Here is a 26701-nt window from a genome sequence, read left to right on the forward strand (position 1 = left end):
AAGAGGCAAGAAAGAGAGCGTTCCAAAACCACTCTGGAATCAAGGGAAGTTCTTATCTAAAGAACATTCAGACCATTATCTTAAAGTAATGGGTCTGAGATCAGTGATCCCGGAAGTTAGATTCGATCTGAAAGAAGATGAATATCCGGAGATCCAGGAGCAAATTCGAATCAGGAACTGGGAAGTCCTAGCTAATCCTGAAATGAAAGTGGGAAGGAACATGGTTCAGGAGTTCTATGCTAATATGTGGCAGACTGACAAGCAAAAACTATCTGGAACTGCCTTCTATGAATATCGGACCATGGTCAGAGGAAAGATTGTTCATACCACCCCTGACAAGATCAGAGAGATCTTAAAGCTACCTCAGCTAAAGGATGATCCAGACTCCTTCAACAGGAGGATGATGAGAGCAGACATTAACCTGGATAAGATTCTAGAGGACATATGTATCCCTGGAGCCAGGTGGACCACCAACACAAAGGGTGTCCCAAATCAACTCAAGAGGGAGGATCTCAAACCAGTCGCCAGAGGATGGCTAGACTTCATTGGGCGTTCTCTGTTGCCTACTAGCAACCGTTCTGAAGTCACAGTTAAAAGAGCAGTGATGATCCATTGCATCATGATGGGAAAGGAAGTGGAGGTTCATCAGCTGATTTCAGCTGAACTCTACAAAATTGCTAACAAAAATTCTAAAGAGGCCAGGTTGGCTTATCCAAGCGTGATTTCTCTGCTCTGCAAGGACGCTGGAGTGAGGATGGGAATAACTGAGTATATCTCAATTGAGAAGCCAATCACCAAAGCATCAATGGAAAAACAACAAGCACAGGATGATCCCATCAAGAAGAGAGCACAGGAATTCCTCCCAGAGATCCCTCAATCTGAATACTGGGAGTATCTTGAGACGTCTGTTACCAAGATACGGGAAGCTATGGAGCAAATAATAAAAGAACAGAAGGAACACAGTCAAATGCTGACCTATATGTTTAAAGAACAAGAGGAGCAAGGGCGTGACTTAAGGGAATTGAAGCGCCAAAAGTCTTCTCTTGTAGGACCAAGCACCCCAAGGATCAAAGGAACCCCCGTTCCCCTAGAATAAAGGTTGTTAATTTCCAATTTCTGCCTTAACTCTGTGACAGTGTCCTTATAGAAGTTTACCTTAGGAGTCATATAATAGTAATTAGTATCTATTTTGATTTTATCTCCAATTAAGCTATAGTTTATCTTTCTCATCATCAGCAAACATGAATAAAATAGTAGATCTTTTGAATAAGAGGCAATAAAATTTCGAGTTTTAATAAGAGAAATTCTAATCAGTTAAATGTGGTGGCAATGCTTTCTGTCTTCTGAATGAATGCTTGAACAATGCATATGTCTTTTGAATTTGTTGTTTAAGACTGTTAAATATGTTGGCTCTTGAAAGAATGATGAACATGAGACATGTTATTGATAATCTGAAAAATCATAAAAATGATTCTTGAAGCAAGAAAAAGCAGCAAAGAACAAAGCATGCAGAAAAAAAAAAGAGAGAGAAAAAGCAAGCAGAAAAAGTCAATAACCCTTAAAACCAAAAGGCAAGGGCAAATAAAAAGGATCCCAAGGCTTTGAGCATCAGTGGATAGGAGGGCCTAAAGGACTAAAATCCTGGTCTAAGCGGCTAAACCAAGCTGTCCCTAACCATGTGCTTGTGGCGTGAAGGTGTCAAGTGAAAACTTGAGACTGAGCGGTTAAAGTCAAGGTCCAAGGCAAAAAGAAGAGTGTGCTTAAGAACTCTGGACACCTCTAATTGGGGACTTTAGAAAAGCTGAGTCACAATCTAAAAGGTTCACCCAATTATGTGTCTGTGGCATTTATGTATCCGGTGGTAATACTGGAAAACAAAGTGCTTAGGGCCACGGCCAAGACTCATAAAATAGCTGTGTTCAAGAATCATCACACTGAAATAGGAGAATCAATAACACTATCTGAATTCTAAGTTCCTATAGATGCCAATCACTCTGAGCTTCAATGGATAAAGTGAGATGCCAAAACTATTCAGAAGCAAAAAGCTACTAGTCCCGCTCATCTAATTAGAATCTGAGCTTCAATCAAAAACTCTGAGATATTATTGCTTCTCAACCTATTAGTCTTCTATTTTATTTGTCTAGTTGCTTGAGGACAAGCAACAGTTTAAGTTTGGTGTTGTGATGAGCGGATATTTTATACGCTTTTTGGGGTTAATTTCATATAGTTTTTGAGTATGTTTTAGTTAGTTTTTAGTCTATTTTCATTAGTTTTTAGGAAAAATTCATATTTCTGGACTTTACTATGAGTTGTGTGTTTTTCTGTAATTTCAGGTATTTTTCTAGCTGAAATTGAAGGAGTTGAGCAAAAATCTGATTCAGGCTGAAAAAGGACTGCTGATGCTGTTGGATTCTGACCTCCCTGCACTCAAAGTGGATTTTATGGAGCTACAGAACTCGAAATGGCATGCTTCCAATTGCGTTGGAAAGTAGACATCCAGGGCTTTCCATAAATATATAATAGTCCATACTTTGCACAAGGATAGATGACTTAAACTGGCGTTCAACACCAGTTCTCTGCCCAATTCTGGCGTCCAGCGCCAGAAAAGGATCAAAAGCTGGAGTTGAACGCCCAAACTGGCACAAAAACTGGCGTTCAACTCCACAAATGGCCTCTGCACGTGGATTGCTTAAATCTCAGCCTCAGCACACACCAAGTGGGTCCCAGAAGTGGATCTCTGCATCATCCATCATAGTTTACTCATTTTTTGTAAACCTAGGCTACTAGTTTAGTATTTAAACAACTTTTAGAGACTTATTTTATATCTCATGACATTTTAGATCTAAACTTTGTATTCTCTGATGGCATGAGTCTCTAAACCCCATTGTTGGGGGTGAGGAGCTCTGCTGTGTCTCGATGAATTAATGCAAGTATTTCTGCTATCCATTCAAACACGCTTGTTCCTATCTAAGATGTTCATTCGCGCTTAACTGTGATGAAGGTGATGATCCGTGACATTCATCACCTTCCTCAAATCATGAACGTGTGCCTGACAACCACCTCTGTTCTATATCCGATTGGATGAGTATCTCTTAGATTCCTTAATCAGAATCTCCGTGGTATAAGCTAGAACTGATGGCGGCATCCATGAGAATCCGGAAAGTCTAAACCTTGTCTGTGGTATTCCGAGTAGGATTCAGGGATTGAATGACTGTGACGAGCTTCAAACTCGCGAGTGCTGGGTGTAGTGACAAACGCAAAAGGAGGGTGAATCCTATTTCAGCATGATCGAGAATCGACAGATGATTAGTCGTGCTGTGACAGAGCATGTGAGCATATTCTTCACTGAGAGGATGGGATGTAGCCATTGACGACGGTGATCCCCTACATACAGCTTGCCATAGGAGGACGTGCGTGCGTGAATTGGAAGACAGAGGAAAGCAGAGATTCAGAAGACAAAGCATCTCCAAAACTCCAACATACTCTCCATTACTGCATAACAAGTAACCTTTAATTTATGCTCTCTTGGTTATTCGCAATTCAACTGATAAACATAAGTGACTTCCTGACTAAGATTTACAAGATAAACATAGATTGCTTCAAACCAACAATCTCCGTAGGATTCGACCCTTACTGACGTAAGGTATTACTTGGACAACCCAGTGCACTTGCTGGTTAGTGGTACGAGTTGTGAAAAGTGTGATTCATAATTCGTGCACCAAGAACGTTAGTGACAATCAACTTTCTCACTAACGTTCCTAAGTAAAAGCCACGTTAACTTCAACGTTAGTGGCATAAACGTTGCCACTGACGTTGCCTCTAAGTCTTTCGCACACGTTATTGAGACTTAACATTCCCAATAACTTTGAAAAGCCCCCTTTGTTCCCACGTTAGAGCCCACGTTAACTTAGTTAACGTGGCTCTTTAACGTGGGCTTTCCATCCTTCGAGAACGTTAGTGACACTCAACATTGTCACTAACGTTCCAAGATGCCCCTATGTCTCACGTTAGAGTCTACGTTAACTAGGTTAACGTGGCTTCTAACGTGGCCATGCTTAGCCATCCCCAACGTTAGTGACAATATTGGGTGTCACTAACGTTGGCTCTTCATTCACTCATCAACGTTAGCTTCCACGTTAACTAAGTTAACGTGGAAGTTAACATGGCTCCTTGGGGGGTTGTGTGGTTGCTTCCAACGTTAGTGACAATGTTGGGTGTCACTAACGTTTTCGACCACAGTTGCTTCTTACGTTAGCTCCCACGTTAACCAAGTTAACGTGGGAGTCAACGTGGTATGTTTCTCCTTAAGCCAACATTAGTGACAATGTTGAATGTCACTAACGTTGGCGTTTCTTCCCCCTTTTAACGTTAGAGGCCACGTTAACTAAGTTAACGTGGACTCTAACGTGGCCACTTGTGAGCATTTGCCAACGTTAGTGACAATGTTAAGTGTCACTAACATTGGCTCAACTTCCCCTCTCCACGTTAGAGTTCACATTAACTTAGTTAACGTGACTCTTAACGTGGTCAATGATAGCTTCGAGAGCGTTATTGGCAATCACTTTTCTCATTAACTTTGTAAGTTACCTCCCATTCCTTGCTTCCTTTGGTCCTGAAATCAAGCAATAGAGTGCATCAAAGTTCTAGTACAAGTCATGGGTAATGCAGCATACAATTTGTCACTAAACTCATGCAAAATCCTCATGAAATCATGTAAAATGCACAATGTTTGCTTGAATCAAGCTGTAAGTGAATATCTACCCAAAACTAGCTTATTTCCTAAGAGAATGCATGAAACTAACCTAAAAACAGTAAAGAAAAGGTGAGTGAAACTGGCCAAGATGCCCTGGCATCAGTAGTCAAGTAATAACTCACTTTAAGAGAGGTCGATCCCACGGAGATTGATGGATTAAGCAACTTTAGTCAAGTAGATATTCTAGTTAAACAAACCATTTGATGATGTTTGTATATTGAATAAGCAATTAAACAAGAAAAGTAAATTGCATGAAAGTAAAGAACATGAAATTAAATGACTAAATGTAAAAGCAAGAATGTAAATAACTGGAAAAGTAAATAACATAAACTTAAGTTGCAAGAAAGTAAATGCGGAAGAGTAAATAGCAAGGGAATGTAAATTGCAAGAATGTAAATGGGATGTGGGGAATGGGTAAACAAGGAATTAAAGAAATTAAAGTGGGAGTTGATAATGGGTGAGATCATTAGGGATTGGAGATGTTAGATTCGTCATGAATCAATGGGTTTCAACCCTTTCTCAATCATGTGAAGTAGATCTATGGCAGATTGTAAATAATTGGGTCCCAATCTCTTGGTGACTCAATTTCTCTTAATATCATCAATTACCAATCTCTTGATCTAATTGCTCATGAGAAGAGGTGAAGTTCAATTGCTAATCTAAAGCCACACAACTCCCATGATATCAATTCAAGGTGTTTATATGTCACGTACCAAACCAAGAATTATCAATTAAGAGAATTATGAGAGAAGAGACTCAATCTGAATTTCATAACTCCTTTCTCAAGTTCATCATGAAATTTAAGTAGATCCAATCCCTCTCTCGATAGTAATTGGATCTATGAAGCACAAAGACTTTCTCTTAGAATAACAACACTTGAATTCAAAAGAAGAAAATAGCATTAATTCATTGGAATCAACCAGAGCTCTTCCCCCTAATGAAGTAGGGTTTTAGTAAACCATGGCTCTCATTACAAAAGGAAATCAAAATTACAAAGCTGGAAAATAAACTAAAAGAAAAGTACAAGCAAAGTATGAAGAGTGATCTATGTATTCCCAACTAGAGAGTCACCCCCACCCAATGAAGTTCAAAGTACCACCTATTTATACTAATTCCCTAGCTCTTTGGATGACATTGAATCATGCTCTCAAAATGAGGAGTGGGCCTTGTTGAATTTGGAATTTAAGGTGTTTTGGGCACTTGGCGTTGGTGAGGCAAAATGGGCATTGCCAACGCCTATAGCTTCATATCTAGCATTGTTAAGCCAGCGTTGGCATTGCTAACGACTTCTTGATGTGACGTGTACATGTCAGTAAATTCACTATGGGTTGAGGATTCTTACCGTACCCACGGACCAAAGAGGCAAGTTTAAGCGTTTCTCTCAAACTAATTGGACCCTATAACATCAAAGAACTCAAAATCTCAACACCTTTACTCAATAAATTCGAAAATCAAGGGTTGGAAGACTGAAAAGAGTTCATGGCTTGCCTCTTAAATAATCTTGTGGGCCTTGTAGAGCTCGACGCATCGGTCGTGTGGCCGCAAACAGTGTGGCGATTGGTGTTCGGAGTAGCAAGATATGGTGATTTGAAGTGGGACAAGGGTTTGCTTCTTCTTCTCCCACTCTTCAATGTTTCCTAGCGTGTTTCGCTTATGGGAAGGGAAGAAGAGCTGTGTACTTTTATTTTAATGAAACTTTGGTTGGGCCTTGGGCCCAATACGGGCCCGGTTTGTTCGGTTTGGTCCGTTCGATCTAATTTTGAGTCAAATTTTTTAAAATTGGTGTCAAAATTCTTATTTTAATTATCTCTATTATATTAAACTATAAAATTTTATTTTCTAATTTTCTAAAATAAATATTAATTTATGAATTAATTATTTATTAATTATTCGGGTCTTACATTTTTGTCATCATTATATGTTTAAATTTTGAAAAATATGAGTGTAATTTGTATTGATTTATGCATATAAAACTATGATAAATATAGGTTTAAACTATATATTTTTTGTGTAAAAAATTCTTATAAATTAATATGAGTGCAAATTATTATTGGCTAAATACTAACTAAAACTAATAATATTTGCTGATCATATAACATTGCTCCTAACATAAAATTAAGGTGTTGGTCAAAGTATTAGTTAATATTAAAAAATATCAACCTCTAATATTTCTCAATTTTCATTTAACTTAGAGTTTGATTATAGATGATCGTTAAAAAATTGTCAAAAAAGTTAGTTAAAAAAATGTGCTATTTTTTCATATATAAAAATTTAGTTATTTAACCCTCAACTGGATCACATGGTCAAAAGACGAGATGAATTATACCACTATATCATCCTTAGTTATTTTTTCCTATTATTAATTTTGTTAAACATTGACCCAACAAGAAAAGTTAATTTATTAAAGATTTAACTTTGATATTCTATCATAGAGGTTTTTATGTTAACGTAGGCCTTATAATTTTGGTTTTGTTTGATTTATTAGATGAAAAATGATTGGGTACCAGGTTTTTTTTTTTTTACAATTAATTACCAGAAGATGTTGAATTAAAAATCACTGTATTTAAGAAATTGCATGGCAAAACAATGGTAATTCTTCATTGAAAAATGCAACCATTATATAGAAGATGGTGGTTTCATTTTAAGAGTCAGTATATATTGGAAGTAAGAGTAAATACTCAAATTGGTCCCTGAAAGTTTATCCAATCTTCAAATTGGTCCCCGAAAAATAAAATTAATCAGAATTGTCCCCAAAAAATTTAAAAATGGTCACGTTAGTCTTTTTGTCTCCCCTCCGTTCATTCCGTCAGTAACGACATTAAATCTTGCTTATGTGGCTGTTAGTGTGTCATATCAGCATGACAGGTTGGTGTAGAATGGCTGATGACAATATATATTTAGAAATTTTTGTCAAATTAGTCTTAAAGAGAATAAACTCTAATCCCTTCTTCTTGTTAAATGTCATTGTTGTTGCAGCAATAAATTGATTCTGCAAAGACCAAAATTGTTGTTGAACTGCATCATAGACAGTGTCAAATTGGCCAGAGTCTAGACAAGGATACAATATGGTTGAAAACTATGCATAATATAATATATAGTCCTGCTAATAACTTATAATCCTCCTATTGCAACCTTCATCTTAAAAGCCAGAGATTTTGACTAAACTTCAAATCTACTTGGTACTGTATAATGTATCAAAAGAAAGTTAATGCCTTTGGTCTTGGGCTATTTAAACTCTATATTTCTTTCTGTGTGTGTTTTTGAAAGATTCTTGAGGATGAAAGTTGAAATTGAAATGATCTAAAGTAGCCTTGTAAAGAATGATACAAAGAATGTACTCATAATGAATAAATGTAATTCATATTACTACTACATACCTTCTGACGTTCTGATTCCATTCATGGAGAAGCCAAAATGGGGTAAAGTAGATAGAGAATTTTGAGCAAATTACAACGCTGTCAAACGTCTCCTTTGCATTTCTACTAGTTCTAGAGTCTACTCCTGCTCTTCCATCAGTTGTCTCCTAAGAGATTTAGCATTCCCACAACTTCTTGGAACTACAAAAAAAATTGAAAATGGTTATTTTAGTGACTAATGAGAGAATAATCACAGAACAAGTCATATGAATAGGACAAGTAATATAGATTCCAAACAAGATAATATGATACTCACTTGAGTTCATTTCAGAATCCATGTCTATGTGGTGATGAGGTGAGTAACACATAGAGTGTTAAATTCTATCAGCATACTTCTTGCAACCAAATTAAAGTTGATATGAAAAGTTTCTTGAAAAAGAGGTATCTGTCAACGTAACTAGCACGATCAAAGGATAAAATTAAATTACTAAATTTCATTCATACATAAAGGACGAAAGTAAATTAATTAATATATACTATTATCATGTGTAAATTTCTCTAAATTAACCTTAAGATAATCAGATATTGATACAATTATACCAAGAAACAATCAAATTATAACAAGAACCCTTTCTAATGTCAAGTGCAATTGTACCCACATTTCAAGCTTAAATCCAGAGTTTAAGCATTCAATTCCGAACTGAAAATGTAAATTAATCAAAGGAACCTTAGACAAGGAAGTACCTTTCAATAACCTTTGACTTCTCCTGGTAAGGTTTAACAAGCACCCACGAACATAATGGGGATTCCCTTTGTCTAAAATGGTTTTAACAGTTTGTGGATCAATAAAGGTCACAAAGCCAAACATCCTTTTCTGCTGGAGGTGAGAACCAAAGACGAAGGATTGGATTAGAGAGATGTTCTGTTTTGAGAAGAAGGATTGAATAGACTGTAATGAAAAAGGGTTGAAAAGGGTGACCAAAGAAAACGACGCCGTTGAAGCTTTTGTTGACATGTGACACTAACGGCCAGGTAAGCAAATGTTAACATCATTTGTCAAATAATAGACGGAAGGACTAAGTGACTATTTTTAAATCTTTTGGAGACAATTTTGATTAATTTTATCTTTTGAGCACTAATTTGGAGATCGGATAATCGTTCAGAGACCAATTTGAGTATTTACTCTTGGAAGTAAATATTTTTACAGAAATGCAAATCAAAGTTATGTAGTAAACAGAAAGAAGACAGAAGAGAAAATGTGTTTCTTCAGAGTTGTTGCAACCAGGGCAAAGGTTTTCAATGCCTTCTTTTTTATTATAACTTCGAACAACAAGTTTTATCATTTCTGACAATCTTTTTAACTTCATTAACTTTGTTCTTGATGATCCACTTAATTCCAATAAAAGTTTTATACTCGGGTCTCAAAATTAAATGTCAACCTTGATTCTTATCAAATTGTTCAAGTTCTTGAATTATAGCAGTGATCCAATCTGATTCTTTGAAAATTTTTAGAGTAATGCTACATGTACACTAAAATCAGTCACCAAAGTCAACCACCATCAGTATAAAATACATGTTGAAATACAAATACACATTGAAAATAAATTAAATCAGACATGTATTTATACACAAATATATTGGTGACTGATTTTAGTAGTTGATTTTGGTGTACAAATAGCAGTTTTGAAAATTTTAATACATGATTTGGCTCAATCTCAAATATTAGAATACAGTTTTTTTGGAGATCTGCTACAAACTCCTTCTAAGTTCTTTCAAAGGATTAGGTTTAGTGAGACTTCTTTGAAATCAATTCATCCTTGTAGTTTTGATACTTCTCAAACTCATCTCTATATTCTTCTTCTTTTGACTTCTATTCCTCAAGAATCTAAGGTGGTGAACTAAGCATATTCTGAGGTGAAGGTACCATCTTAAGTTTAGTCTTTTAATTAAGTTTTAAGATTGTCTAGTTCGTCTTCAATCTTTTTCAGATTTGTCTTGAGATCATTTTCAAACTACTTAAACTTCACATTCATAGTTTCTTCACCACAGAGTTACTCTATAAGCTTTAGGCACTTGTGAACATTTTAATAATACACTATCATCGAATTTGGGATCAAATCTCACAAGCTTGTCCCTTATAAAGCAGTGTGATCCAAAATTATAAAATTAAGAAATTTTGGATTTTCTTCCTTTTCAAATCACATAAGGTGTCAATTTAAGGACTAGTTTTATAAAGATTATGCACTGAATATGACATGTCACAAACTCACCACCATGATCTGATCTAATAGTTGAGAATGCAACTCTCTTTTGTTCTGGACTTTCTTAATGACTTCAACAAAACTTTGAAATGCTTCATCCTTATGAACTAAGAAAATAACCTAGTGAATCTAGAAAAATAATCAACAATCACAAAAAGGCATATCTTTTTTCATTCAGACTTGCTTTTTCGGTAAAGCCGAATATATCAAGATGTAAAGTTTCAAAAGGCCATAAAGTATTCACATCATTAATGCTTTTAAAAGATGCTTTGGTCTGTTTTCCCTTCTCACAATAATCATATGTGAAATCTTTTTCATTGCAAATTTTGAAAAGATCTTTCACAAACTCTTTCTAAGATAACTTAGAAATGATTTTGATGTGAGTATAACCAAGTTTCTTGTGACAAAAAAAATTGTTTTTATCATTGAGGTCAAGTACCTCACATATTGGTTTTAAAGGACCTCAAAGGTACAACACATAATGTTGTCTACCCTTTGAGTAGTTAGAACAATAAAGCCATTTGCTTTGTTAATGACCTCACATTAATCAATATAAAAAATAACTATAATCTTTGTCACAGAAGTTAATGATATTGAGTTGATTGTGAGTCAATCCATCTACTTAAAGCACACCAAATAAAAAATTTCAAATGTTGTTACCTTTTGGTCTGACTTATAGTCAGCCATAAAACACATGTAGGCAACTATCCAAATCTCCATCATTCTCATATTTCTCATATATCAGCCAGTAAGTGTAGTAGAAATAGCTTTTTATTTGAAGGTCTTTTTTCTTGATAACTAGGATGATAATGAATTCAATAGCTTTACAAGTTAGCTACAAACCCCTTTCCTTAGTGCTTTTAGATTGATAAAGAATGTTATAGATGAACATAGACTAGTTTCATATTACAAGAATGTAATCTAGTCCAAGATATTGAAATTTAAATTGCCTATATTACATATAATCTTCATGAAAAGTTTTTTTCAAGATAGAAGAATGAATAAGAAGAAATACAGAACTTAAGAAAAATGAGAATATAACACTTTTACATTCCAATAGCACTTCTCTCTTCTTCTAGGATTTTGGATACTATATATATGCAAAGAGCATTACAGATTTGTTGAAAATTCTTCTTCTGTCTTTATCTCATTATTCCTAAAAAAATGGTGAAGGTCAAAATACTTTTTTGTATGTGTCAGTGCCTTTTGCTATTTTTTGGTAGCATCACAATGTGATTTTTTCGTAGATGAGAGAGGAAGTTTCTCTAAATGATTTGTTTTATTAAGGACATCCAAATTTAAATATTATTAGAACCAAATCGAATAGTTTCATTAAATGACATTCTAACATAAGCAGTTTCGTATATGGAAATGAGACAATTGTGTTTCTAAGGTGTACTGTAATACTTCGAAGGTTACTTGGATATTTCTGAGGTTGTTTGTTTTACTCGACTAGCTTTTGAGGTTATATTCTTTGAGATTTATACTTTCTCATGTTTAGAAAATACCAAATTTTTTATATTATTTATGAAAAATTTTCTTTGTCAAACTTGGCAAAAACATTAAACAACACATTAATATATAAAATTAGAAAAAGTATACGTTACCAAGAGGAGAGTCTGCCAACTATTACCAACACAACAACAACAACAAAGCCTTGTCCCATGGTGCACGAAATTGTGATCATCAATGGCGCCATCAACATGGTACGCTCAATTGTAATCTCAACTCTTTATCACAACTTCGCACAACTAACCAGCAAGTGCACTGGGTCGTCCAAGTAATAAACCTTACGCGAGTAAGGGTCGATCCCACGGAGATTGTTGGTATGAAGCAAGCTATGGTCATCTTGTAAATCTCAGTCAGGCGGATATAGAATGGTTATGGAGTTTTCGAATATTAATAATAAAATAGGGATAGAGATACTTATGTAAATCCTTGGTGAGAATTTCAGATAAATGCATGGAGATGCTTTCGTCCCCCTAAACCTCTGCTTTCCTGCTGTCTTCATCCAATCAGTCTTACTCATTTCTATGGCTGGCTTTATGTAAGGACATCACCGTTGTCAATGGCTACTTTTGATCCTCTCTGGAAAATGGTCCGATGCGCTGTCACTGCATGGCTAATCGTCTGAAGGCGTCACCCTTGCCAATGGCTGCATCCTATCCTCTTGTGAAAATGGTCCAAATGCTCTGTCACAGTACGGCTAATCATCTGAGGTTCTCGATCATACTGGAATAGGATTCACCCTCCTTTTGCGTCTGTCACTACGCCCAGTACTCGCGAATTTGAAGCTCGTCACAGTCATTCAATCCCAGAGTCCTACTCGGAATACCACAGACAAGGTTTAGACTTTCCGGACTCTCATGAATGCCGCCATCAATCTAGCTTACACCACGAAGATTCTGATTAAGAGATCTAAGAGATACTGATTCAATCTAAGGTAGAACGGAAGTGGTTGTCAGGCACGCGTTCATAAGGAATGATGATGATTGTCACGTTCATCACATTCAGGTTGAAGTACGAATGAATATCTTAGAAGCGAAATAAGTTGAATTGAATAGAAAAACAGTAGTACTTTGCATTAATCTTTGAGGAACAGCAGAGCTCCACACCTTAATCTATGGAGTGTAGAAACTCTACCGTAGAAAATACATAAGTGAAAAATTCAGGCATGGCCGAGAGGCCAGCCCCCAAAACGTGATCAAAGATGATCCGAAGATCATAAGATGTCTCATACAATAGTAAAAAGTCCTATTTATAATAAACTAGCTACTAGGGTTTACAGAAGTAAGTAATTGATGCATAAATCCACTTCCGGGGCCCACTTGGTGTGTGCTTGGGCTGAGCTTGAATGTTACACGTACAGAGGCTCTTTCTGGAGTTGAACGCCAGGTTGTAACGTATTTCTGGCGTTCAACTCTGGTTTGTGACTTGTTTCTGGCGTTTAACTCCAGACAGCAGCATAGAACTAGCGTTCAACGCCCTTTTACGTCATCTAAACTCGTTCAAAGTATAGACTATTATACATTTCTGGAAAGCCCTAGATGTCTACTTTCCAACGCAATTGGAAGCGCGCCATTTTGAGTTCTGTAGCTCTAGAAAATCCACTTTGAGTGCAGGGAGGTCAGAATCCAACAGCATCAGCAGTCCTTCTTCAACCTCTGAATATGATTTTTGCTCAAGTCCCTCAATTTCAGCCAAAAAATACCTGAAATCACAGAAAAACACACAAACTCATAGTAAAGTCCAGAAATGTGAATTTAACATAAAAACTAATAAAAACATCCCTAAAAGTAACTAGATTCTACTAAAAACATACTAAAAATAATGCCAAAAAGCGTATAAATTATCCGCTCATCATAACACCAAACTTAAATTGTTGCTTGTCCCCAAGCAACTAAAAATCAAATAGGATAAAAAGAAGAGAATATACTATAAATTCCAAACTATCAATGAAACATAGCTCTAATTAAATGAGCGGGACTTGTAGCTTTTTGCCTCTTGAATAGTTTTGGCATCTCACTTTATCCATTGAAGTTCAGAATGATTGGCATCTATAGGAACTCAGAGTTCAGATAGTGTTATTGATTCTCCTAGTTCAGTATGATGATTCTTGAACACAGCTATTTTATGAGTCTTGGCCGTGGCCCTAAGCACTTTGTTTTCCAGTATTACCACCAGATACATAAATGCCACAGACACATAATTGGGTGAACCTTTTCAGATTGTGACTCAGCTTTGCTAAAGTCCCCAATTAGAGGTGTCCAGGGTTCTTAAGCACACTCTTCTTTTGCTTTGGACCTTGACTTTAACCGCTCAGTCTCAAGTTTTCACTTGACACCTTCACGCCACAAGCACATGGTTAGGGACAGCTTGGTTTAGCCGCTTAGGCCAGGATTTTATTCCTTTAGGCCCTCCTATCCACTGATGCTCAAAGCCTTGGGATCCTTTTTATTTACCCTTGCCTTTTGGTTTTAAGCGTTATTGGCTTTTTGCTCTTGCCTCTTGGTTTTAAGAGCTTTTGGCTTTTTCTGCTTTCTTTTTATATTTTTTTTCGCCTATTTTTTTTTTTTTGCAAGCTTTGTTCTTTGCTGCTTTTTCTTGCTTCAAGAATCAATTTTATGATTTTTCAGATTATCAAATAACATGTCTCCTTGTCATCGTTCTTTCAAGAGCCAACATATTTAACATTCTTAAACAACAACTTCAAAAGACATATGCACTGTTCAAGCATTCATTCAGAAAACAAGAAGTATTGTCACCACATCAATATAATTAAACTAAGTTCAAGGATAAATTTGAAACTCATGTACTTCTTGTTCTTTTGAATTAAAACATTTTTCATTTAAGAGAGGTGATGGATTCATAGGACATTCATAACTTTAAGACAAAGTTACTAATTACTAATGATCATGTAATGAAGACACAAACATGGATAAGCACTTAACATAGAGAAAACAAAAAACAGAGAATAAGAACAAGGAATGAGTCCACCTTAGTGATGGTGGCATTTCCTTCTTGAGGAACCAATGATGTCCTTGAGCTCTTCTATGTCTCTTCCTTGTCTTTGTTGCTCCTCCCTCATTGCTTTTTGATCTTCTCATATTTCATGAAGGATGATGGAGTGTTCTTGATGTTCCACCCTTAATTGTCCCATGTTGGAACTTAATTCTCCTAGGGAGGTGTTGATTTGCTCCCAATAGTTTTGTAGAGGAAAATGCATTTGAGGCATCTCCGGGATCTCATGGTGATGAGCTTCCTGCGCCTCTTGAGCTCCATGAATAGGCTCTCTTGCTTGCTCCATCCTTTTCTTAGTGATGGGCTTTTCTTCCTCAATGGGAATGTCTCCTTCTATGAAAGCTCCAGCTGAGTAACAGAGATGGCAAATAAGATGAGGAAAAGCTAGCCTTGCCATGGGGGAGGACTTTTCGGCTATTTTGTAGAGTTCAAGGGAGATGACTTCATGAACTTCTACTTCCTCTCCAATCATGATGCTATGAATCATGATGGCCCGATCCACAGTAACTTTGGATTGGTTGCTAGTGGGAATGATGGAGCGTTGTATGAACTCTAACCATCCTCTAGCTGCAGGCTTGAGGTCCAATCTTCTTAGTTGAACCGGCTTGCCTTTGGAGTCAATCTTCCATTGAGCTCCTTCCACACATATGTCCATGAGGACTTGGTCCAACCTTTGATTAAAGTTGACCCTTCTAGTGTAGGGGCGTGCATCTCCTTGCATCATAGGCAAGTTAAACGCCAACCTCACATTTTTCGGACTAAAATCTAAGTATTTCCCCCGAACCATGGTGAGATAATTCTTTGGGTCTGGGTTCTTACTTTGATCATGGTTCCTAGTGATCCATGCATTGGCATAGAACTCTTGAACCATTAGGATGCCGACTTGTTGGATGGGTTTTGTTAGAACTTCCCAACCTCTTCTTTGGATTTCATGTTGGATCTCCGAATACTCATTCTTCTTGAGCTTGAAATGGACCTCAGGGATCACCTTCTTCTTGGCCACAACATCATAGAAGTGGTCTTGATGAGCTTTGGAGATGAATCTTTCCATCTCCCATGACTCGGAGGTGGAAGCTTTTGTCTTCCCTTTCCCTTTTCTAGAGGATTCTTTGGTCTTAGGTGCCATCAATGGTAATGGAAAAACAAAAAGCTTATGCTTTTATCACACCAAACTTAGAATATTGCTCGCCCTCGAGCAAGAAAAGAAAGAATAGATGAAGAAGAAGAAGAAAATATGGAAGAGAGGGGGGAGTGGTGTATTCGGTCAAGAAGGGGAAGAGAGGGTTTTGTTGTGTGAATTTGAAGAAGAATGGAGGGCTATATATAGGGAAGGGAGGGGGGTAAGGTTTCGGCCATATAGGGTGGGTTTGGGTGGGAAATTGATTTTGAATTTTGAAGGTAGGTGGAGTCTATGAGGTAGGTTTATGGGGAAGAGTGGATGAATGTGAGTGGTGAAGTGGTGATAGGGAAGAGAGATTGAGGTGATTGGTGAAGAGTTTTGGGGAAGAGTGTTTATGGGATTGTGTGAAAGAGGGGTGAGAAGAAGTGAGTGGAGGTAGGTGGGGATCCTGTGGGGTCCACAGATCCTGAGGTGATCCTATGGGGTCCACAGATCCTGAGGTGTTCAAGGATTTACAACCTTGCACCAAATTGGGCATGCAAAATGCCCTTGCACACAACTCTGGGCGTTCAGCGCCAGGTTGGTGCTTGTTCTGGGCTTTGAACGCCCATTTGTTGCCCATTTCTGGCGTTGAACGCCAGAACCATGCTTGTTCTGGGCGTTGAGCGCCAGCTCTTCTCCAGGGTGCAATTCTGGCATTCAAACGCCCAGATGCTGCCCATTTTGGGCATTCAGCGCCAGAACCATACTCTGTTATGGCGTTGAACGCAAGCCAGATGCTTCTGACTGGCGTTTAAACGCCAGTAAGGTCTTCCTCCAGGGTGTGATTTTTCTTCTGCTGTTTTTTATTCCGTTTTCAATTTTTATATTTATTTTGTGACTCCACATGATCATGAACCTAATAAAACATGAAAAAAATAAAAATAGAAATTAGATAAAAATTGGGTTGCCTCCCAACAAGCGCTTCTTTAATGTCAATAGCTTGACAGTGGGCTCTCATGGAGCCTCACAGGTGTTCAGAGCATTGTTGAGACTCTCCAACACCAAACTTAGAGTTTGGATATGGGAGTTCAACACCAAACTTAGAGTTTGACTGTGGGGGCTCTGGTTGACTCTGCAATGAGAGAAGCTTACTATGCTTCCTCTCCATGGGTACAGAGAGAGATCCTTGAGTTTTAAACACAAGGTTGTCCTCATTTAATTGAAGGATCAATTCTCCTCTGTCCACATCAATCACAGCTCTTGCTGTGGCTAGGAAGGGTCTTCCAAGGATGATGAATTCATCCTCATCCTTCCCAGTGTCTAGGACTATGAAATCAGCAGGGATGTAAAGGCCTTCAACCTTTACTAACACGTCCTCTACTTGTCCATAAGCCTGTTTTCTTGAATTGTCTGCCATCTCTAATGAGATTTTAGTGGCTTGCACCCCAAAGATTCCCAGTTTCTCTATTACAGAGAGGGGCATGAGGTTTATCCCTGAACCAAGGTCACACAGAGCCTTATCAAAGATCATGTTGCCTATGGTACAATGTATTATGAACTTTCCAGGATCCTGTTTCTTCTGAGGTAATGTCAGTTGATCCAGATCACTTAGTTCATTGGTGAACAAGGGAGGTTCATCTTCCCAAGTCTCAATACCAAATAATTTGGCATTCAGTTTCATGATTGCACCAAGGTACTTGGCAACTTGCTCTTCAGTAACATCCTCATTCTCTTCAGAAGAGGAATACTCATCAGAGCTCATGAATGGCATAAGGAGGTTCAATGGAATCTCTATGGTCTCTAGATAAGTCTCAGATTCCTTTGGTTCCTCAGAGGGAAGCTCCGTATTAATCACTGGACGTCCCAGGAGGTCTTCCTCCTTGGGATTCACGTCCTCTCCTTCCTTCACAGGTTCGGCCATGGTGATTAATTCAATGGCCTTGCACTCTCCTTTTGGATTTTCTTCTGTATTGCTTGGGAGAGTACTAGGAGGGATTTCAGTGATCCTTTTACTCAGCTGGCCCACTTGTGCCTCTAAATTTCTAATGGATGACCTTGTTTCATTCATGAAACTCACAGTGGCCTTAGATAGATCAGAGACTAAGTTTGCTAAATTAGAGGTATTTTGTTCAGAGTTCTCTGCCTGTTGCTGAGTGGATGATGGAAAAGGTTTACTATTGTTAAACCTATTTCTTCCACCATTATTAAAGCCTTGTTGAGGCTTTTGATCCTTCCATGAGAAATTTGGATGATTTCTCCATGAGGGGTTATAGGTGTTTCCATAAGGTTCACCTAGGGATGCACAGACCCGGCCCGGCCCGAAGGCCCGACCCGGTCCCGAACACTTTAAGGACTAATTTGGTGTGATTTCATCGGGTTTAGGGTCGGGTACGGGTCTCAAAAATAGACCCGGTCATTATTCCAGGTCGGGTTCGGGCCATAGCTCGGGTCACCCGAAGTTGGCCCGGTGGCTCGGTCATCATACACAATTAATATTTTGTGTTATTAGTGATGGATCATGACTATTCTTATGTGAAATTTAAGTATTGTAAACCTTAATATTTTGTGTTATTAGTCATTATAAGACTATAAATTAATGTTTTATGTTTAGAATGCATAAGACTTTAGACTAATACATAAGATTGTGTTATTTGTATTGATTTAAATATTTGGTATTATTAGACAATATTAGTATTGATTGTGGTTATGCTTTAGTATTGATTGTAGTTATGCTTTAATTTTGAAGAAGTGAATTTTACCATGTTAACTAATGGTTGGAGTCTTGGAAATTTGGATATTTTTACATGCTAGCTTACAAGAAGGTATCAACGTAATGTAATGTTAACGCGGCCCGATTTTCACCCGGTATAATTGTGGCCCGAAAGTGTATTGGTTTCATCGGGTCTAGGGCCAGGTTCGGGTCTAATAAATAGACCCGGTGTATATTTCGGGCCGGGTCTGGGTCACATCAAACCCGGCTTCACCCGGCCTATGTGCACCCCTAGGTTCACCCACGTAATTCACCTCTGCTATTGCAGGGTTTTCAGGATCATAAGCTTCTTCTTCAGAAGATGCCTCTTGAATACTGTTGGATGCAACTTGCATTCCATTCAGACTCTGAGAAATTATATTGACTTGCTGAGTCAATATTTTATTCTGAGCCAGTATGGCATTCAGAGTATCAATTTCAAGAACTCCCTTCTTCATAGGCGTCCCATTACTCACAGGATTCCTCTCAGAAGTGTACATGAACTGGTTATTAGCAACCATGTCAATGAGTTCTTGAGCTTCTGTAGGCATTTTCTTTAGGTGAATGGATTCACCTGCAGAAGTGTCCAATGACATTTTAGCCAATTCAGATAGACCATCATAGAATATATCCAGGATGGTCCATTCTGAAAGCATGTCAGAAGGACACTTTTTGGTCAGTTCTTTGTATCTCTCCCAAGCTTCATAGAGGGATTCACCTTCTTTCTGTCTGAAGGTATGAACATCCACTCTAAGCTTACTCAGCTTTTGAGGAGGAAAGAACTTGGCTAAGAAAGCCTTGACCAACTTATCCCAAGAGTTCAGGCTATCCTTAGGTTGAGAGTCCAACCATATTCTAGCTCTGTCTCTCACAGCAAAAGGGAAAAGCATGAGCCTGTAGACTTCAGGATCTACTCCATTAGTCTTAACAGTATCACATATCTGCAAGAATTCAGTTAAGAACTGAAAAGGATCTTCAGATGGAAGTCCATGAAACTTGCCGTTCTGCTGCATTAGAGAAACTAATTGAGGTTTCAGCTCAAAGTTGTTTGCTCCAATGGCAGGAATGGAGATGCTTCTTCCATGTAAATTGGAATCTGGTGCCGCAAAGTCACCAAGCATTCTCCTTGCATTATTGTTGTTGGGTTCGGCTGCCATCTCCTTTACTTGTTCGAAATTTTCAATCAGGTTGTCTCTGGATTGTTGTAATTTAGCTTCTCTTAGTTTTCTCTTCAGAGTCCTTTCAGGTTCTGGATCAGCTTCAACAAGAATGCCTTTTTCCTTGTTCCTGCTCATAAGAAAGAGAAGAGAAGAGAACAAGAAAAGAAGAGGAATCCTCTATGTCACAGTAAAGAGGTTCCTTATTGTTAGTAGAAGAAGAAAAGGAATAGGGGTGAAGAAAAATGAAGAATCCAAACACAAGGGTAAGGATAGGAGCAGTGATGTGAGATGAAGAGAAGTGTTAGTAGATGAATAAATAATTAGAAGGAGATGAGGGAGAAGTATTTTCGAAAATTATTTTTGAAAAAGGGTTAGTGATTTTCGAAAATAGTTTTTGAAAAAGGTTAGTAATTTTCGAAAATAAAAATCAAAAATTAAAATAATTAGTTAATTAAAAAGAATTTTTGAAAAAGAGGGAAGATATTTTCGAAAATTAGAGAGAGAGAGTTAGTTAGGTAGTTTTGAAAAAGATAAGAAACAAACAAAAATTTAGTTAGTTAGTTGAAATAAATTTTGAAAAGATAAGAAGTTAGGAAGTTAGAAAAGATATTTTGAAATCAAATTTTTGAAAAAGATAAGATAAGAAGATATTTTTTTTGAAAAGATATGATTGAAATTAGTTTTGAAAAAGATTTGATTTTTAAAATCACAATTAATGACTTGATTCACAAGAAATCACAAGATATGATTCTAGAACTCAAAGTTTGAATCTTTCTTAACAAGCAAGTAACAAACTTGAAATTTTTGAATCAAAACATTAATTGATGATGTTATTTTCGAAAATTATGTGATAAAGATAAGAAAAAGATTTTTGAAAAATATTTTTATAATTTTCGAAAATAACTAAGAAAAATGAAAAAGATTTGATTCTTGAAAAAGATTTTGAAAAAGATAAGATTTTTAAATTGAAAATTTGATTTGACTCATAAAAACAACTAGATTTTAAAAATTTTTGAAAAAGTCAAATCTAATTTTCGAAATTTTGAGAGAGAAAAAGGGAAAGATATTTTTTTTATTTTTGAAATTTTAATGATGAGAGAGAGAAACATGAAAAATGATGCAATGCATGAGAATTTTTGGATCAAAGTATGTGATGAATGCAAGAACACTATGAATGTCAAGATGAACACCAAGAACACTTTGAATGTCAAGATGAACATCAAGACTTATTTTTGAAAATTTTTATATGCAAAGAAAACATGCAAGACACCAAACTTAAAAATCTTTCATGTTTAGACTCTATGGATGCAAGAATACATATGAAAAACAAGAAAAGACACAAAACAAGAAAACATCAAGATCAAACAAGAAGACTTACCAAGAACAACTTGAAGATCATGAAGAACACTGTGAATGCATGAATTTTTTTCGAAAAATGCAAGATGAATATGCAATTGACACCAAACTTTCAACTTGACTCAAGACTCAAACAAGAAATACAAAAAATATTTTTGATTTTTATGATTTTATGATTTTTTTGTATTTTTATTTTATATTTTTTGAAAATCATTTGAAAAAGAAAAATAAGGATTCCAAAATTTTTAATATGAATTCCAGGAATCTTACAATCTTAATCTAAAGCTCCAATCTGAGGGTTAGACATGCCTTAATAGCCAGTCAAGCTTTAGCATAAATATGGGAGTAATTCATTCAATTTTAAGCCAAAACCTCTGTCCAAAAGAATTTAGACATGGTTTTATAGCCAGCATGCTTCAACATGCTTCATGAAACTCTAGAATTCATTCTTAAAAATTTTGAAGAAAAATATATTTTAGAAAACATTTTTATTTTTAAATTTTTTTTCGAAAACAAAGGAGAAATTTTTGAAAGATTTTTGAAAAATTTTTGAAAAGAAAACAAAAAGAAAATTACCTAATCTAAGCAACAAGATGAACTGTCAGTTGTCCAAACTCGAACAATCCCGGGCAACGGCGCCAAAAACTTGGTGCACGAAATTTTGATCATCAATGGCGCCATCAATATGGTACGCTCAATTGTAATCTCAACTCTTTATCACAACTTCGCACAACTAACCAGCAAGTGCACTAGGTCGTCCAAGTAATAAACCTTACGCGAGTAAGGGTCGATCCCACGGAGATTGTTGGTATGAAGCAAGCTATGGTCATCTTGTAAATCTCAGTCAGGCGGATATAGAATGGTTATGGAGTTTTCGAATATTAATAATAAAATAGGGATAGAGATACTTATGTAAATCCTTGGTGAGAATTTCAGATAAATGCATGGAGATGCTTTCGTCCCCCTAAACCTCTGCTTTCCTGCTGTCTTCATCCAATCAGTCTTACTCCTTTCTATGACTGGCTTTATATAAGGACATCACCGTTGTCAATGGCTACTTTTGATCCTCTCTGGAAAATGGTCCGATGCGCTGTCACTGCATGGCTAATCGTCTGAAGGCATCACCCTTGCCAATGGCTGCATCCTATCCTCTTGTGAAAATGGTCCAAATGCTCTGTCACAGCACGGCTAATCATCTGAGGTTCTCGATCATACTGGAATAGGATTCACCCTCCTTTTACGTCTGTCACTACGCCCAGTACTCGCGAGTTTGAAGCTCGTCACAGTCATTCAATCCCAGAGTCCTACTCGGAATACCACAGACAAGGTTTAGACTTTCCGGACTCTCATGAATGCCGCCATCAATCTAGCTTACACCACGAAGATTCTGATTAAGATATCTAAGAGATACTCATTCAATCTAAGGTAGAACGGAAGTGGTTGTCAGGCACGCATTTATAAGGAATGATGATGATTGTCACGTTCATCACATTCAGGTTGAAGTGCGAATGAATATCTTAGAAGCGGAATAAGTTGAATTGAATAGAAAAACAGTAGTACTTTGCATTAATCTTTGAGGAACAACAGATCTCCACACCTTAATCTATGGAGTGTAGAAACTCTACCGTAGAAAATACATAAGTGAAAAGTTCAGGCATGGCCGAGAGGCCAGCCCCCAAAACGTGATCAAAGATGATCCGAAGATCATAAGATGTCTCATACAATAGTAAAAAGTCCTATTTATAATAAACTAGCTACTAAGGTTTACAGAAGTAAGTAATTGATGCATAAATCCACTTCCGGGGCCCACTTGGTATGTGCTTGAGCTGAGCTTGAATGTTACACGTGCAGAGGCTCTTTCTGGAGTTGAACGCTAAGTTGTAACGTATTTCTGGCGTTCAACTCTGGTTTATGACTTGTTTCTGGCGTTTAACTCCAGACAGCAGCGTAGAACTGGCGTTCAACGCCCTTTTACGTCGTCTAAACTCGTTCAAAGTATGGACTATTATATATTGCTGGAAAGCCCTGGATGTCTACTTTCCAACGCAATTGGAAGCGCGCCATTTTGAGTTCTGTAGCTCCAGAAAATCCACTTTGAGTGCAGGGAGGTCAGAATCCAACAGCATCAGCAGTCCTTCTTTACCTCTGAATCTGATTTTTGCTCAAGTCCCTCAATTTCACCAGAAAATACCTTAAATCACAGAAAAATACACAAACTCATAGTAAAATCCAGAAATGTGAATTTAACATAAAAACTAATAAAAACATCCCTAAAAGTAACTAGATTCTACTAAAAACATACTAAAAACAATGCCAAAAAGCGTATAAATTATCCGCTCATCATCCCACTAAATGGGATCGGCTACATAAATCAAACGACGCCATTGTGCTCTGTCATGTATCATGTCTACAGAGAGACCGTTTACATGTAGATCTCATTTGACCACCTCATAGATGGTCTTCTTAGGTCTTCCTCTGCCTTTCGCACCTTGTCCATCTTCTATCTCATCCACCCTCCTGACTGGATGTTCTATCGGTCTTCTTCTCACATGTCCAAACCACCTGAGACGCGATTCAACCATCTTTTTCACAATGGGTGCTACTCCAACTCTCTCCCTTATATCTTTATTCTTTATTTTATCCAATCGTGTATGACCACTCATCCATCTCAACATCTTCATCTCTGCCACACTCAGTTTATGTTGGTGCTCCCATTTAGCCGCCCAACACTCCATACCATAAAGCATAGCCGGTCTTATAGCGGTGCAATAGAATTTACCTTTAAGTTTTAAAGGCACTTTTTTGTCACATATAAAACCAGATGCACTCCGCCATTTTGACCAACCTACTTGGATCCTATGATTTACATCCTGTTCAATCTCTCCATTATCCTGTATGATGCACCCAAGATACTTAAAACTTTTAACTTTTCGTAGGATGTTTTCTCCAATTTTCACCTCTATATTAGGGTTTTTCCTTCTCAGACTGAACTTACATTCCATATATTCCGTCTTGCTACGGCTTATGCGCAGACCATACACTTCTAGAGCTTCTCTCCATAACTCCAACTTCTTATTTAGGTCTTCCCTTGACTCTCCCATAAGGACAATATCATCGGCAAAAAGCATGCACCATGGCACAAGCTCTTGGATGTGCTCTGTGAGTACTTCCAAGACTAATGTGAAAAGGTATGGACTTAAGGATGATCCCTGGTGTAATCCTATACCAATAGGAAATTCCTCTGTCACACCACCATGAGTCTTCACACTAGTTGTGGCCCCATCATACATGTCTTTAATTGCACGAATATATGCGATCCTTACTCTCCTCTTTTCTAAAACCTTCCATAAGACCTCCCTTGGTACTCTATCATACGCTTTTTCCAAATCAATAAACACCACATGTAGATCCCTTTTATTACTACGATACCTCTCCATCATCCTTCTTAATAGGTATATCGCTTCAGTGGTAGATCTGCTTGACATAAATCCAAATTGGTTCTCTGTTACTTGTGTCTCTTTTCTCAATCTCCGTTCTATCACCATTTCCCATAACTTCATGGTATCACTCATAAGCTTGATTCCTCTATAGTTTCCACAACTTTGTATATCCCCTTTTTCTTGTAGATAGGTACCAAGGTGCTCTTTCTCCACTCATCAGGCATCTTCTTTGACCTTAAAATCTCATTAAAAAGCTTGGTTAACCAGTTAGTGCCTTTTTCTCCAAGACCCTTCCAAACCTCAATCGGTATATTATCAGGTCCTACTGTCCTGCCATTTTTCATCTGCTTTAGAGCCTTTTTTACCTCGAAGTCTCGAAACCTTCGATAGTAGTCAAAGTTTTGATCTTCTTCCCTTGTGCATAACCGACCAAGGCTCAGAAGAGTCTTCTATCCCTCATTAAATAACTCGTAGAAGTAGCTCCTCCACCTTTCATTAATCTTCTCCTCTTGAGCCAACACCTCTCTATCATTATCCTTTATGCACTTAACCTGATCCAAATCTCTCGTTCTTCTTTCACGGCTCTTTGCAATTCTATATATACATTTTTCTCCTTCTTTCGTGCCCAAAGACTGGTAGAGACCTTCATATGCTCTTGCTCTTGTTTCACTTACAGCCACTTTTATCTCTTTCTTAGCCGCCTTATATTTTTCCCAGTTATCTGCGTTGCGGCATAAAGACCATTCTTTAAAGCACTCCCTTTTTATCTTTATCTTTTCTTGTACACTCGCATTCCACCACCAGGACTGCTTGTCTCTTGGTCCTATTCCTTTAGATTCACCAAAGTTTTTTTGCTGTTCTTCTAATAACTTCTGCCATCTCACTCCACATCTCTTCCACGCTTCCATTCCCATTCCACTTTGCCTCTTCTCTTACCCGTCTTAGGAAGCTTCTTTGTTCCTCACCTTTCATCCACCACCACCTCATCCTTGGGTTCCTCGTATGATGTCTTTTCCTCAACTTTTGCTCAACATGAAAATCCATGATGAGCACCCTATGTTGTGTTGTCAAACTCTCTCCCGGGATAATTTTACAATTAATGCAAAATTTTCGGTCGACTCTCCTCAACAAGAAGAAGTCAATTTGAAAGCTTGTCATGCCACTCTTATAGGTTATAAGATGTTCGTCTCTCTTTTTAAAACATGTATTTGCGATGAGAATATCAAAGGTTGAGGAAAAGTCCAAAATAGTTTTACCCTCGTCATTGATCACCCCGAAACCATCGCCTCCGTGAATACTCCCATATCCAGTCACTTCTCTCCCAACATGGCCATTTAAATCTCTTCCTAAGAAAATCTTATCTTCCAAAGGTATGTCTTGAACCAAACTCTCTATATCCTCCCAAAACCTTATCTTGTGTTGTTCGTCCAAGCCCACTTACGGTGCATAGGCGCTAATCACATGGAAAGCACCTCCCTCCACCATAAGTTTGATAGAGATGATCCGATCTCCCACCCTCTTGACATCCACTACATCCTTCTTCCACTACTTATCCACAATTATTCCAATCCCATTCCTATTCTTCACCTTTCATGTATACCAAAGTTTGAAACCAGAAGTATTCAACTCCCTAGCCTTCGTACCAACTCATTTTGTTTCTTGTAGTCACATAATGTTAATCTTCCTCCTTGTCATGGTGTCCACCACCTCCATGGACTTTCGTGTTAGAGTGCCTATGTTCCATGTCCTAAATCTCAACCTTCTGTCGCTCCGACCTTTACCTTTTACTTTGTGAACTAGCTTATTTACCCTCGTCCATTCACGAAAACACGAGAACCCTTGCTCACTACATCCGGGCACCGATGCAGCGGCTCTTTTGCTCATTTGACACCGTACTCGAGCCATACAACGCGTTGCTTCCGGGCAACGACCTAGCTTTAGCGCAATAATGTCTTTGATTCATGTCATGGGGATTCGACTATATTTTTATGTTTGTTGTCAAA

General features: G+C 37.5%; 1 non-coding gene across 1 annotated transcript; it reads left to right on the forward strand.

Annotated features, from left to right (window-relative positions):
• The first annotated feature begins 19392 nt into the window (after positions 1 to 19392).
• Positions 19393 to 19500, forward strand: LOC148576387 (small nucleolar RNA R71). The gene has a single exon (XR_015904421.1). It is a non-coding gene; the product is annotated as a small nucleolar RNA R71 (small nucleolar RNA).
• The last annotated feature ends 7201 nt before the right edge of the window (positions 19501 to 26701 follow it).

This window comes from Arachis ipaensis, chromosome B1 (assembly GCF_059453495.1).
Source record: "Arachis ipaensis isolate K30076 ecotype BB chromosome B1, ASM5945349v1, whole genome shotgun sequence".
In the NCBI taxonomy this organism is placed as follows: Eukaryota; Viridiplantae; Streptophyta; class Magnoliopsida; order Fabales; family Fabaceae; genus Arachis; species Arachis ipaensis.